The sequence below is a fragment of the Salvelinus namaycush genome, chromosome 8 (assembly GCF_016432855.1).
Source record: "Salvelinus namaycush isolate Seneca chromosome 8, SaNama_1.0, whole genome shotgun sequence".
NCBI lineage: Eukaryota > Metazoa > Chordata > Actinopteri > Salmoniformes > Salmonidae > Salvelinus > Salvelinus namaycush.
The window spans coordinates 38070704-38086775 of record NC_052314.1 but is presented as its reverse complement, the minus strand read 5'-3'; the positions used below and the strand labels follow the sequence as shown (position 1 = coordinate 38086775).

The following is a 16072-nucleotide window of genomic DNA, read 5'->3' as shown; positions in this document are numbered from 1 at the left end:
TGTGTGTAGCCTATTGAGAGTGAACTATACACTGCAGGCTACACAAGCCTACCATGTTGAATTGTCTTATAGTGTTTATTTGTTTCAAGTGTTTATTTGTTTTACTATGCACGTGGGACCTAATTCAGACAAACGTACACCTTTCCTACGCAATTCTCAGTAGTTGGTATTCAGACTTACCTTATCGAGGTGGGTAACAGGCTTTGCAGGCGTGGTTCCTTTGTGCGTGCTGAAAAAATGTAATTCGACTGCTGAAACCCCTCCCATTTGCTGGCCAACAGATTTTCACGTGGAGTTTTCGTTCCATAGAGTTTCCAGTACATTTACTGTATCTATTTTTTATATTTAACCTTTATTAAACTAGGCAAGTCAGTAACAAACAAATTCTTATTTACAATGACGACGCTGGGCCAATTGGCCTACCCCGGCCAAACCCTAACGACTCTGGGCCAATTGTGCGCCGACCCTATGGCACTCCCAATCACAGCTGTTTGTGATACAGCCTGGAATTGAACCAGGTTCCGCAGGTACCTCTCTAGCACTGAGATGCAGTAACTTAGACCGCTGCGGCACCCTAAAGCCATACCTTTAAATTTGGTGTTCCTACAATATATGGAGAAAACGGTTCAGAATATTAGGGATCAATGTATTTGTTTTTATTTTGGATCCCCATTAGCAGTTTGTACAATTTTTAAAACATTACAATACATTAACAGATTTCACAACCCACTGTGTGCCCTCGGAACGCATGGTATTGGCGTTCCGCTAAGATCTGGAGTACTTTCATAAGGTTTTGAAGTAGCTCCTTGTGTCTTCCAATGGTGGCTTCTTGGGAGGAGACAGCGTCGCAGAGCTGGTCCCAGTCTGCCGGGTCAGTATGGCCAGTTTGTAATATCACGACTCAGGATAAGACCCAGATGCAGACACAGGAGGCAGACAGTTATAATGTCAGAAATTTATTTTAAAACAGGGGGCAGGCAAATGGCAGGTTAAGGGCAGGCAGAGGTCAGTAATCCAAGTCAGAGTCAATCAGGGACAGAACGGCAGGCAGGCTCAGGGTCAGGGCAGGCATAATGGTCAGACCCGGGAAGACTAGAAAACAAAACTTGAGATACAGAAAAAACGGGAAACACGCTGGAATGACCTGACAAGGCAAGATGAACTGGTAACAGACAAACAGAAAACGCAGGTATAAATACAGAGGGGATAATGGGAAAAAATGGGAGACACCTGGTGGGGTGTGGAGACAAGAACAAGACGAAACAGGTGAAACAGATCAGGGATTTATTCATCGTTTCCTCGCACGTAAAGGTGATAGAATCATGAGGGAATTAAGTCCAGGCCAGAATATGTAGACATATTTGTAGACACACCTTAATCTCCACCCCCCAAAAATTGCCGGTGTATAGCATGCTATTCTCATTGTTATATTCAAGGTCAGAATACGTGTAGAGAGAAAAGTGAATAAAAAGGGAATTATGTTCCATTTACGCGCTTAACTCGGATAAGTATTGACCCTAAAATGATTAATGGTATGATGGACTAACGATGATCTTGATGCTAAAAAGGATCTTTATGTTTTTGGGAAACCCACCCCACATTGGTAAATATCTCAGTGAGTACTGTGTGGAATAATGGTGTTAGTATAGACAAGTATAGGAGTTGCAGGCTTTGTCTGCCTTTAGTTTCTTCCTGCCCCTTGATGACATACAGTAGATACAGTGCCTTTTTCCACATTTTGTTGTGTTACAGCCTGAATTTAAAATGGATTAAATTGAGATTTTGTGTCCCTGGTCTACACACAATACCCCATAATGACAAAGTGGATTCATGTTTTCAGAAATGTGTACAAATGAATACAAAATGAAAAGCTGAAATGTCTTAAGTCAATAAGTATTCAACCCCTTTGTTATGGCAAGCCTTGATTCGGTCTTAAAATTTTAAATGGTGTTTTTTACATTGGATAAAAGAGACACAGAGCTACAAAATGGTATATCATACACTGCATTTGAGGAACAATGGGAAAGTAATTCTCCTTTGAAAGTTGATTAACTTGTTACCTCACTTTTGAGAAAATGGCCTTTGAATCATTTGGTATCTACTGGAGAGCTCTTCTTTGTCTACACCCATTCAGCATCGTTCACACCCTCTTAAGCTTTCGCCCCACTCATCTCTTTAAGGGTTGATCTGTGTGTTCTGTTCTAACAACAGCAGTCAAGCACCCAAGCTAATTGGCTAGCTTGCTAGCTACTTCCAGACACAACTGAGAGAACAGCTAACTGACCATTTTACTCACCCTAGCAGAACTGGTTAGGCTGTTTTTATGTTATCCAGAGAGTTGGTGACTGCAACTGTGCTGCTGGCAAAAATGTAAGCTTTTTGCCAACGTTTACTGACACCGGCCATATTCAACCGGTGTTGAGCGATCGTAAATTCATCGGTTATTCTGTGCTCTGGCACACTCAGAGAGTTCTTTGAAATCGGAGTAGATAGCCAGAGTGAATTTAACAGCTACGTCTATCAGTTGTCGCAGTGACATTCTATTGAAATGGTTACTTGCATAGTGGAGTCTTTTGTTGAGCCATGTAGCTAGCTAGGTAAACAATTAACCATAATCCCAACTCATGGTGTTAGTAGCCTTCATGAATCTACAGGTAGCTAACCAACCAGGTTCACTGTTAGCTAGCTAACATTAGGCTATAACTAGCAAAGCAAATGGCTCTGAGATACGAATAATAAGATCATGCATGCAATGTTAGCTAGTGAGCCAGCCAGCTAACGTTAGCTAGCTAGCTAACAGCACACTTTAACTTGAAATTAAAATTACTTTCTGTCAAAATTAGAAACGTGTCATATCTGAAAATGTAGCTAGCTAGACTATCTTACCCGTATACATCATTAATGGAAGTTTCTCCTTGCCACAGATGCCATGGTTGCCCTTAGTTTGAAGATGTAATCCGGAGACAGGTGTTTTCTCCATCACCTTAGCTATCATACTCTATTTCCACTGATTTCAAAACTCGGTCCTCCAGAAAGTTACCGCACACTGAGCTATCGCATCCAACCTCAAGGCTACGGCTGACACGAACATTTACAAGAAGTCCCGCTACAACCTCCACAGTGTCATCAAACAGACAAAAGGACAATATAGGAACAAGGTGAAATTCTAAATGAAATTAAATCAAATTTTATTGGTCACATACATATATTTAGCAGATGTTATTGCGGGTGTAGCGAAATGCTTGTGTTCCTAGCTCCAACAGTGCAGTGGTATCTAACAATTCACAACAATACACACAAATCTAAAAGTAAAAGAACAGAATTAAGAAATATATAAATATTAGATCGAGCAATGTCGGAGTGGCATTGACTAAAATACAGTAGAATAGAATACAGTATATACATATGAGATGAGTAAAGCAGTATGTAAACATTATTAAAGTGACTAGTGTTCCATTATTAAAGTGGCCAGTGATTCCAAGTCTATGTATATAGGGCAGCAGCCTCTAAGGTGCAAGGTTGCGTAACCGAGTGGAAGCCGGCTAGTGATGGCAATTTAACACTGATGGCCTTGAGATAGAAGCTGTTCTTCAGTCTCTCGGTCCCAGCTTTGATGCACCTTAATGATCTTTTTGGCCTTCCTGTGACATCGGGTGCTATAGGTGTCCTAGAGGGCAGGTAGTTTGCCCCCGGTGATGTGTTGTGCAGACCGCACCACCTTCTGGAGAGCCCTGCGGTTGCATGCAGTGCAGTTGCCGTACCAAGCGGTGATACAGCCCGACAGGATACATGTTAGAATCACCTTTGGCAGCAATTACAGAGATTTGCACACCTAGATTGTACAATATTTGCACATTATTCTTTAAAAAATTCTTTAAGCTCTGTCAAGTTGGTTATTGATCATTGCTAGGCAGCCATTTGCGAGTCTTGCCATAGATTTTTAAGCCGATTTAAGTCAAAACTGTAACTAGGCCACTCAGGAACATTCAATATAGTCTTGGTAAGCATTAATAATGAATGAATTAGAAAAAATTTATAAAAACTTCATTCTACTTGGACATCATGGGGTATTGTGTGTAGGCCAGTGACACGACATCTCCATTTAATAAATGTTAACTTCAGGCTGTAACACAACAAAATGTGGGAAAAGTCAAGGGGTGTGAATACTTTCTGAAGGCAATGTATATCCTACTACCAGTCACGTTGTATGTATAAACCTCAACCACTCCAGTACCCCTGCACATTGAATAAGGTACTGGCACTGACTTGTATATACTTGCATTCTCATGTTTCTCCAACTTATATTGTGCGTGTTTTTTAAAATTGTATGTTTTATTATTATTATCACTGCAAGAGCTCTCAAGTAAGAATTTCACTGTACTGTTTTACACCTGTTGTACCCTGTGCATGTTGTGAATAAACGTAGAATCTTGAAACACACACACACACACACACACACACACACACACACACACACACACACACACACACACACACACACACACACACACACACACACACACACACACACACACACACACACACAGAGGGACACGTTACCTGACAAAGATCTGTCAAAGTCAAACTTTACAATGCAACCACATCTGCTTACTGTAAGACAAGGAAAACATTTAGAAGATTTTGTGAAAAGGTGGGAAAATTGTTTTGTGTCCTTACATGCGAAACAGTCTTTTGTTACACAAGGACTAGGCTCCAGGTGTCACACTGTGTTTCACTGATAAAGCAGACTGTCATCTCTGTCAGGGAACAAACAACCTGCTGAGAACAGACACCTACCCCTGCTTTGGCTGTGTGCCTCTCATACTGAATCACCCAAGGAATTAGAGATGAATTGTCCTAGACCAATTATTATTATCCACATGTAGTATCTAATGTCTCTAATGCCTCACAGAGCACCAGGTAGAGATAGGATACTTATTTACTCTGATATGTATATTACCTATTATGTACATTTGTCATGTGATCTGATATTTCTCATGTTTAGTTAGGTCTCTCTCTCTGTGTGTGTGTGGGTGTGTGGGTGTGTGGGTGTTTGTGCGTGCGCACTGTGAGAGGATGCGCTGTTCAGAATGATTTCTGTCATTTGCAAGTTTAATAAAACACCTGTTTGATCAAATAAATATGTTTCTAATCTGAAGAATTAGTCTAGGGAGATCATATGGGATTGAAGAGATACGCTTCATACTTTAGGCTGTAGGAACTTCTTCCCTCTCCTTTGAATTGTGGTCTACACTGTGCTTTTGGCCAGTTACTATGGTGAGAGAAACTAGTTTTAGGACTTCAACGCGGATGGGAAATCTATCTGACCGACTTCAGTGGCTCTTTGAGAGAGGAGTTGGGACAGAACCCTCTGTCCTCACTTTAAATCAGACCAGCTGGGACTGTCCATCCATGCCAGGCATTGAGACCCTGATATACGCCCTGTCTGTCTATTTACTTTCAGATCCAGCAACACAACTGGGTCTGGGATGGACAGATTTTAAATGAGTTGTTCAGGTTGCTCAGGACTGAAATTGTACTTTGGTGAAAGCAAGGAATTGTGTACTCAAATATAACCAATCAGCCATCCACCTCCACAGTGCGAGGTTCATTTTTCAATTCCAGGCAGGGTTGTCTCTTGATATCTTGCAGAGAACAGTACAACAGAGCCTGGAAGCTGGTGTCCTTGCTTCTTCTTCCCCGATCTTTGTTTTGGGTGATGCAACACATCAATGTAATCCTTCGGTTTATGCTTCATCCGACAATAATAGCTACAATAGCTATCACCCAGGTAGTTTTTGGAAGAAGATTTGAAAGGGGAATTTCAAGGGAATATGATGAATATTATAGAATAATGTGATAAATAACCATCACCTCAGGGTAAACATTAGTCCATAAGCATGCATCCCTTCAGAATAATATGGTCAAAATATTCATTATTATTCCTGTCTACTATATGCCAGTTAGACTAACACCACTACCATGTATTACACGTGTAGACTATACCTTTCAGCTACCCATTAAGTACACAAAATACGAAATGTTTACTGAAGCTACAAACTTCAATGAGTCAGCTATGAAATTGTCCGATGACATCACCTTGAGGATGAGATCACTCCACTGATGTAAGGTAAGTATAGGCCTATACAAATGAACCTTTTTGCCATTTTAATAATGCGACATCGTACTCAAAAGCAATTTCATGATAATTGATTATGTTATTGTAAATGCCTATGGGGCAACATTATATTAATACGTTGTATTTTTATTAGACTAATTACTACTTAATTGTGATTTGTTAATGATGTTATGTTGTATTGAACATGTTTTTTTATTATAATAGTGCTTTTAATGCGTATTGCAGGTGTTATTATTTGGTGCGGGATTGTTCCGGTGACGGTATTGGCTCACGCATAACTATGCCACTCCCTTCTCCAAATAGCGTTCGCTGTGGCGCCTTTCAGTAACCTTCATGTCGTGTATAGGGGACAGCTCTGGTGAGACACAACGGACTTGAATGATAAGGAACTGTAGCTGCCTTCCAACAATGTTATAACCGTTATTTTTTATACAGTCTATAACAAAGTAACGTATTATCTCTCATTTGTATTTGTGATAGATCAAGGAAAATTATTGGCTACTTATAAAGACTCAAACTTCGTAACTTCGGTATTTGTACCCTAGTGATTCGCGGACCGGATAACTATCGGTTACTGTGCGGAACACTGGCGATTCAGAGAGGAACCAAGATATCAAGTAAGGAAAAACTATTCATTCTTTCTCACTTCGACATTTTTTTTGTGAGATATAGCCTAGACTACTATCCGCTACTCTCAAGATCACCACAACATTCTATGAATATTTGTGGTCCAGGTGTGAGAACGCAAGCGGATCGTCATCTCAATCTCTCTTGAAGTCTCTCATCTCAGCTGCTTGTTTCTGCTTATCTATAAAGTGTTTAAACAAATGCCTTTTTATTTGAGTCTTCTCATTTATCCAGGCTGTTTGCCTATAGCGTATATATGCATAGGCCTACATTTATTTTTGGTTAAAGATTGCAAGTAAAACAAACTCTTATAGCCATTTGCAATTTCAAGTTTGAAGTTTTATTAGTCGTATGTACGGGATACACATGGTATACACGTCCACGAATTGTTTACTTGCAGGTTCATTCTCGACAATGCAACAATAATAATAAATAATAAAATATAAACATAAAGTAAATATCTCAGTAGAATAAACATTTTAGCATAAGTATAATACAGGACTGCACAATTTATAGTCCTATATTCAAATCAAATGTATTGGTCATATGAGATGGGTGATGCAATATGTAAACACAATTTAAAAGTGACTAAGATAACATAGAATATTGTGGAGTGCAGTTTATACATATGAGATGAGTCATGCTCGATACGGAAACATGATTAAAGTGGCTAGTGATCCATTTCTAAAAGTGGCCAGTGATTCCTAATCTATGTCTATAGGCATCTCCTATAGCCTCTGATGTGGTAGTGATGGCTGTTTAGCAGTCTGATGGCCTTGAGATAGAAGCTGTTTTTCAGTCTCTCGGTCCCAGCTTTGATGCACCTGTACTGACCTCGCCTTCTGGATGATAGCGGGGTGAACAGGCAGTCGCTCGGGTGGTCGATGTCCTTGATGATGTTTTTGGCTTTCCTATGGCATCGGGTGCTGTAGGTGTCCAGGAGGGCAGGAATTTCCCCCCCCGGTAATGCGTTGGGCAGACCGCACCACCCTCTGGAGAGCTTTGCGGTTGTGGGCGGTGCAGTTGCCGTACCAGGCGGTGATACAGCCTGACAGGATGCTCTCAATTGTGCATCTGTAAAAGTTTGTGATGGTTTTAGGTGTTAAGCCAAATTTCTTCAGCCTCCTGAGGTTGAAGAAGCGCTGTTGCGCCTTCTTCACCACACTGTCTGTGTGGGTGGACCATTTCAGTTTGGAAGTGATATGTACGCCGAGGAACTTGAAGCTTTCCACCTTCTCCACTGCGGTCCCGACGATGAGGATAGGGGGGTGCTCCCTCTGCTGTTTCCTGAAGTCCACTATCATCTCCTTAGTTTTGTTGACGTTGAGTGAGAGGTTGTTTTCCTGGCACCACACTCATAGAGCCCTCACCTCCTCCCTGTAGGCTGTCTCATCGTTGTTGGTAATCAAGCCTGCTACTGTTGTGTCATCCTCTCACATTTAGAGGAAGGGGGGATTGGGGGGCATGTGTTTAAATTGTGCAGTATTTATCGATCATAACAAGAGACTGGTAGCAGCAGTTGTGATGTGTGTGTAGCACGAGTGTGTGTGTGTGTGTCAGTAGCAGTCGGTGCCGATGACTCTCATTTATATTCCATTCACCCAGCTCAATGTAACATGGATAGGTTTAGGCTACTACATGATACTCATCATGAGGTTGCTACAACCTAGCCAATTAATGAAAGTTTACAACATAGGTGCACATCTAACTGATCTAAGGTGTAATCATTAGTCCAAAAGTTGAAAATGAGACTTTCCATTGGACAAAGTCATAGCAGCCACATAAAAAAACAGCATGATCACGCCCTCTCCTCTCACTTTTTCTCTTCGCTTGTGGACTTCAGTGCACGACACATCAGCTGTCTGTGACCAGACGATAAAACCTTTCCATGCCATATCATGACCGCTAACTGCTACACATAGCCTACATCGTTGTCACCATATTAACGTCATAGTCAACATAGCTACTTGAACTAACGTGTTAGTTAACACGCTACAATCATGCAGTACAGTGTACGGTCAGAAATCAGTTTAGCAGTTACACTGGTGGGCCCCGGTGGCAATAAATGAATAAAACCAAAAGCTTACCTTGGCTTGGAAGAGTTCCAGTGTTGGATAGTCATAGCCAGCTAGCTAGCATAGCATCCATCTCTGTTTTAGCCAGGTGTTTGAGTAGGCTAAACTAGATAGCTGCATCTGCTAGCTAAGTGAAAGTGAAAGTAAAAACAAATACAACCATATATAGCTCTCTCTCTCTTGCTTTTCCTTCATTTTGGAAGAAAGTTCGTTTTTATAAAAAATTGTGAAATAGTGAAACGTTAAAAAAGTTGACCTTTTTAGATAAAACTATGCTAAATATATTCACGTCACCAAATAATTGATTAAAACACACTGTTTTGCAATGAAGGTCTACAGTAGCCTCAACAGCACTCTGTAGGGTGGCACCATGTTGTAGCCGGAGGACAGCTAGTTTCCGTCCTTGACTTCAATACAAAACCTAGGAGGCTTGTGGTTCTCACCCCCTTCCATAGACATACACAGTAATTATGACAACTTCCGGAGGACATCCTCCAACCTATCAGACCCTCCTTCATGAACTGACATGTTGTCACCCAAACAAAGGATCAGATAATGAATATACTACTGAAAGCATGAGCTACAGCTAGCTAGCACTGCAGTGCATAAAGTGTGGTGAGTAGTTGACTCAAAGAGAGAGAAAGACAATAGTTGAACATGTTTGAACAAATTAATTTCTTCAAAAATGAAGGAACTGTAACGGTTGTTCTCCTCCTCTTTGTCCGAAGAAGAGGAGGAGAACAACCGTTACAGAACCACCCACCTACCATGGATCAAGCAGCGTGAGAGGAACCAGCAGCAGCGGCCAAAGAACCAGGACTCGTGGACTTGGGAGGAAATATTGGACGGAAAGGGACCCTGGGCTCAACCAGGAGAATATCGCCGCCCCAAAGCTGAGCTGGAGGCAGCGAAAGCAGAGAGGCGGCGTTTCGAGGAGTTAGCTCGGAAGCAGGAGAAGGATCTGGGCTACACTACGTGGGAGGAGATCGACAGGTGGGCGATCGACCCAGGGCGAGTGCCGGAGCCTGCCTGGGATTCTCTGGCGCAGTGCGAGGAGGGATACCGGCGAATGGAGGCAGCACGACGACGCGGTAGGAAGCCTGTGAGTAAACCCCAAAAATTTATTGGGGGGGGGGCTAAAAGGGAGAGTGGCGAAGTCAGGTAGGAGACCTGCGCCCACTCCCTGTACTTACCGTGGAGAGCGAGAGTACGGGCAGACACCGTGTTACGCAGTAGAGCGCATGGTGTCTCCTGTATGTGTGCACAGCCCGGTGCGGTACATACCAGCTCCTCGTATCGGCCGGGCCAGATTGAGCATTGAGCCAAGTGCCATGAAGCCGGCTCTACATATCTGGCCACCAGTGCGTCTCCTCGGGCCGGCTTACATGGCACCAGCCTTACGCATGGTGTCCCCGGTTCGCCTACATAGCCCGGTGCGGGTTATTCCACCTCCCCGCACTGGTCGGGCGACGGGGAGCATACAACCAGGTAAGGTTGGGCAGGCTCAGTGCTCAAGGGAGCCAGTACGCCTGCACGGTCCGGTATTTCCGGCGCCACCTCCCCGCTCCAGCCCAGTACCACCAGTGCCTACACCACGCACCAGGCTTCCAGTGCGTCTCCAGAGCCCTGTTCCTCCTCCACGCACTCTCCCTGTGGTGCGTGTCCCCAGCCCAGTGCCTCCAGTTCCGGCACCACGCATCAAGCCTCCTGTGCGTCTCCAGAGCCCTGTACGCACTGTTCCTTCTCCCCGTACTCGCCCTGATGTGCGTGCCCTCAGCCCGGTAACACCAGTGCCGGTACCACGCACCAGGCCTATAGTACGCCTTGAGAGTCCAGTGTGCCCTGTTGTTGTTCCCCGCACTAGCCTGATGGTGCGTGTCCTTAGCCCGGTGACCGTCATCCAGCCATGACCAGCCAGAGCCGTCATCCAGCCATGACCAGCCAGAGCCGTCATCCAGCCAGGATCCGCCAGAGCCGTCATCCAGCCAGGATCCGCCAGAGCCAGCCAGCCAGGATCCGCCAGAGCCAGCCAGCCAGAATCCGCCAGAGCCAGCCAGTCAGGATCCGCCATCCAGTCCGGTGCTGCCGTCCCTCAGTCCGGAGCTGCCGTCCCTCAGTCCGGAGCTGCCGTCCCTCAGTCCGGAGCTGCCGTCCCTCAGTCCGGAGCTGCCGTCCCTCAGTCCGGAGCTGCCGTCCCTCAGTCCGGAGCTGCCCCTTATTCCGGTGCTGCTCCTTATCCCGGTGATGCCCCTTAATTTAGGTGGGGTTATTTGGAGGGTGGTCATTGGGAGGAGGCTAAAGAAGCGGGGATTTATTATGGTGGGATGGGGACGACGCCCAGAGCCTGAGCCGCCACCGTGGACAGATGCCCACCCAGACCCTCCCCTAGACTTTTGGTGGTGCGTCCGGAGTTCGCACCTTGAGGGGGGGGTTCTGTCACGTTCCTGACCTGTTTTCTGTTATTTTTGTATGTGTTTAGTTGGTCAGGGCGTGAGTTGGGGTGGGCATTCTATGTTTTGTGTTTCTTTGTTTAGGTCATTAGTAATTAGCCTTATATGGTTCTCAATCAGGGACAGGTGTTTGACGTTTCCTCTGATTGAGAACCATATATAGGTAGGCTGTTCACACTGTTTGTTTGTGGGTGGTTGTCTTCCGTGTCTGTGTATGTTGCACCACACGGGACTGTTTCGGTTTGTTCGTTCGTTTGTTGTAGTCTGTACCTGTTCGTGCGTTCTTCGTGTTTTATGTAAGTTCTCATAGTTCAGGTCTGTCTACGTTCGTTTGTTATTTTGTAGTTTGTTGAAGTGTTTTCGGTTTTCGTCTTTACTTTAATAAACTTCATTATGTCCACTTATCACGCTGCGCTTTGGTCCAATCCCTACTCCTCCTCTTCGGACGAAGAGGAGGAGGACAACCGTTACAGGAACGGAAGAGAGAGAGCTATATTTCTTATTTTTTTCACTTTCACTGTCCCTTACTTAACTAGTGAATGCAGCTAGCTAGTTCATCTTACTCAAACACCTGGATCAAACAGAGAGGGATGCTATGTTACCTAGCTGGAGAAGGGTGGGTGTGTTTGTCTGTGTCTGTGTCCCAATCTTGCAGCGGGCTAACAAGTTTCATATTTTTTTTTCGGTACCCTTGCACCACTTGTTAGATGTTATGCACGTTGATAGCTTGACAGCAACATCCTTGCCATGTGATTTATCATAGTAACAGGCAGCTGCAATGTACATGATAAGACTGAAAACATGCAAGGAGAAGCGATCGGGTGAATTTATGACGCTAGTGGACAGAGAAATACAACTTCACTCTATCCAATCAGAGCAGCAGGATCAACGTACACCCGGCCCTTCTCTTTACAGACAGGCAAACTAGCCCGTTTAGTTATTTAGACCGCGCATTAATGACTCAAAGACAGTACGGTATGGTTTAGAAACTCTGTGACTGACTGACATGAGAAAGATGCTTGCTGGCACCCGAAAATAACCTTTTTTCCCCCAATCACGGATAATTACAAAAAATACTCGGATCTTAATCGTATCCAGAAAATATCCCATATCTGTTACGATACTCGTTTTGCCCGACTATTCAGCACATCCCTATATGAAAGTGAACTGTTCTTGCGTGTGATCAGGGGTGTATTCATTCTGTCGATTCTGTTGAAAAACCTTTCTTAAACGGAAGCAAACAGAACAAAACGGGGATAAACATAACTGAATTTGTCCAATAGAAACTCATGTTTGCAACTGTTGAACTAATGATTACACCCTAGATCAGCTACAGTAGATGCAGGCATGATTGTGCAAGGCGGTATTGAATGTGTCACTGGCTGTCACCTTGATTACTCAAATTTCTCTCCACCTGTGCACCTACGTTGTAAAAGGTTATTCATAGGCTAGGAGGTAGCAACCTCATGATGGATGTAGAGAAAATTAGAGTATCATGTAGTAGCCTAACCTATTGATATTACATTGAGCTGTCTGAATAGTCATATATATTTTTTTCTTGCCATATTACAACCCATGTTGTGATAATTGCGTTGTTTGCTCTATAACCTGTTAGTTCATATACCTTGCCACTGTGATATATAGGCTTTAGGCTGAGACAAATAAGACACATTGGCAGAATAAATTCAACCACATCTGTGTTTCATCACAAAACCGGAGAGCAACATCAGTCCGGTGGAGTCCACGAAGCATATTGCATGTAACAAACAGTTACATGACTTACAGCATGGTCAAGCAAGTTCATCTTTCTGACATTTTCAGACTACTAATTAACTATTGATTTAGAACCATGGAGAGTTAGGCTACCGGAAGTGGCAAACAGGAGCTGCCTCCAATATTCCAGCACAATTTCAACTTTAACATTTCAACATCATCAATTCACCTATGCTTAGTCTAATACAGTGACAACTAAAAGATACCAAACAGAATTTAGTCCAATCAACATAAGCTAAATATGATGAATATGTCCATGGTACTGATTTGTGTGTGTGTGTGTGTGTGTGTGTGTGTGTGTGTGTGTGTGTGTGTGTGTGTGTGTGTGTGTGTGTGTGTGTGTGTGTGTGTGTGTGTGTGTGTGTGTGTGTGTGTGTGTGCGCTTGCAAGTAGAAAAACATGTTGACTCAACCTACTTGTAGAGAAGCCAATGCCGTCCTCCTCTCTTTCATGTTGCCAAAACGGTCTATGACTCTGTCATACAGTACACACTTTTAGTTTTTGTTGTCCTAGCCTACCAGGCTAAAATGCTTGCTCGCTAGCCTAACTTCCTTTCATGGGCAACGATGAGCCAGGTAGTTAACATTCATCTACTACATCTAGCCACATATTGAACTTACATCCTCTCAGGCAAGAATCGCCGTCAAAATCAGCAGTATAATCATTGGCCAGCACGGAGAATTAAGTAAAACCAAGTAAAGTTCAAACCCCTATCTCCATCCATTGCTAATTTAGGAAAGAGACCATTGTAGCTAGGCATTGCATCTCAATGCTAGAGGCGTCACTACAGACCCTGGTTCGATCCCGGGCTGTATCACAACCGGCCGTGATCGGGAGTCCCATAGGGTGGCGTACAATTGCCCCAGCGTTGTCCGGGTTAAAGGAGGGTGTGGCTGGGGTAAGCCGTCATTGTAAAATATGACTTGCCTAGTTAAATAAAGGTTAAATAAATAAATAAAAAGCTAGCCTGCCACCGTAGAACAACAACACAACGAGATGCAACAATTGCATTTTTTCCTGTCAATGACGTTTGGTTTTTAATGTGATGTGATTGGTGTGGATCCAAATCCAAACTGGCTTCCCTTAACACTTTCTTTGGGGCGCGCCAGGACCATTCACAGTTGAGCTCTCTCAGTTTACGCTGATAGGCTATTATTTTATATATTATTTTATCAAGGGAGGCCAAATGCTCGCTGGCTTCCCTTGCATTCAATGCTACGGGAGGCAACAATGTCATACTCCTTTTGACCAGACAGCATCAGATAGATGGGCTACACATTTAGAGACAGGGGGGCGCTGTTTTGCTCACTTGGATGCTTTATCCAGTGAGATACATTCAGCGTGCTGTGAATTGAAGGAAAATTCTGAAACACAGAGAGACGAAAGATACATTATTTAATGTTTTTTTTTTAAATGTTCAAGTTTTGGGGGAAGCCTGGCTTCCCTTGGCATCTATGAATATATGCCACTGAGGTACCGGGAATCAGCGGTCAGTTCCTCCATGTGTAAAGAATGTCTTGGAAGTCCCTTGAGAGGAGGGAACTGTGGAACTGCTTTAGTTGAGAAATCAACCAGGATTTCCTCCCGGTAATGCAAGCCCCAGAACACAGAGTTTGGAACTGGTTCAACCCCTGACTAATTGGGAAGTGACAACATTCCCAAGAGTTTTACTTGTGAGTAACCAAGATAACACTGTGACTCACACTGGCTTGGTGGAGTAGGTTATTAAGCTATACTCCCAGGGGCATGCAATCGAGAGGCTGAGATTTGTGTGACAAAAAACAGGCTTCACACCTTTATAGGTTAATCTACATTGCCATTCTGGCTCTGGCTGAAATTCAATCAGCAACCAAAATTAGATTTGAGAGATTTGATTTGGCCAGTGGTCTATGCGTAAATATGCATGAGGTGCCTATTCCATTGTGGGCCACATTTGTTGATCAGATCTAGATTGACATTCATTAGTTTTCTGGTAGTTTGATTATTTGTGACAGGCCTGCTGTCATATCTTGTTATTGTTACTTGCAGAATACAACTTGTTTTGATATGTGATCTAATGAAAATCAGGCATGAGGCTTGTGTGTACCAGCACGGGCTGTCATTGAAAGGATTCACCTTTGTTTTTAATGTAGAGCCTGATCGTGCCCAGTGCTTCCTTCTCATCATTATGCTGATAGTCGTTTGATATAACACACACACACACACACACACACACACACACACACACACACACACACACACACACACACACACACACACACACACACACACACACACACACACACACACACACACACACATTGTTATATCTCACTGAATAACACCTAGGCCTGATTGTTATCGCTCAGTAACACAAGTCATTCCTATGGATGGTTTAGGCCACTCAGCTCTCATCTGCAGGTTGCCACTTGGTAGAGCTGGGCCGCTGTCCATCGTACTGTTTTGATCCAGAGAACCAATGAATGAATGGATGCAGTCATTAATCTGTGTTCATGTTTGGAGTAATTTTCATGAATGACTTTTCATGAACTTGCATGCTAAGGGTCGGAGGCTATTGATGTTTGGTATGGGAATCAGGTTCCTAGACCAGGTGACAACACCTTCTCAATTACTAAGTGAGTCGAATAGGCCTAGCTCTGTGACCGCCTTAGCTTCAGAAAAGACGAAGTTAACCACACACAACAATTCATTTACATTTACCAATTGGATGTGCTTGTTGAGCAGTCTGATGACGGGCTCATCATATGCTGCGCCGTGACTGTAAAAAGCGTGCCATTTCCCCTACATACCAATTCACACAGACAAAGGTCGGACAAAATGTGTAGCCTATCTCACGCTACATACTGAAAACATCCTGCTGAATGTTTTACAGCATTTGTTGCCACTAATGTCTAATTGATTAGGCTATATGTCGCATTGGTTCCCGAAAACACTCCAAACAGTTTGCGAATGCTAGGACAGAGATGCATGTCCAATGTCAAAGCAGACCGTGATTTGGCTACATGTTC

General features: G+C 43.6%; 1 protein-coding gene across 1 annotated transcript in view; it reads left to right on the top strand.

The window, feature by feature from the left end:
• The first annotated feature begins 6504 nt into the window (after positions 1-6504).
• LOC120052654 (leptin receptor-like) overlaps positions 6505-16072 on the top strand; it is a 77156-nt gene continuing 67588 nt past the window's right edge. The window contains exon 1 of the mRNA XM_038999695.1: positions 6505-6756. The gene's annotated coding sequence lies outside the window, so the exon portion shown is untranslated. The remainder of the gene's footprint in view (positions 6757-16072) is intronic.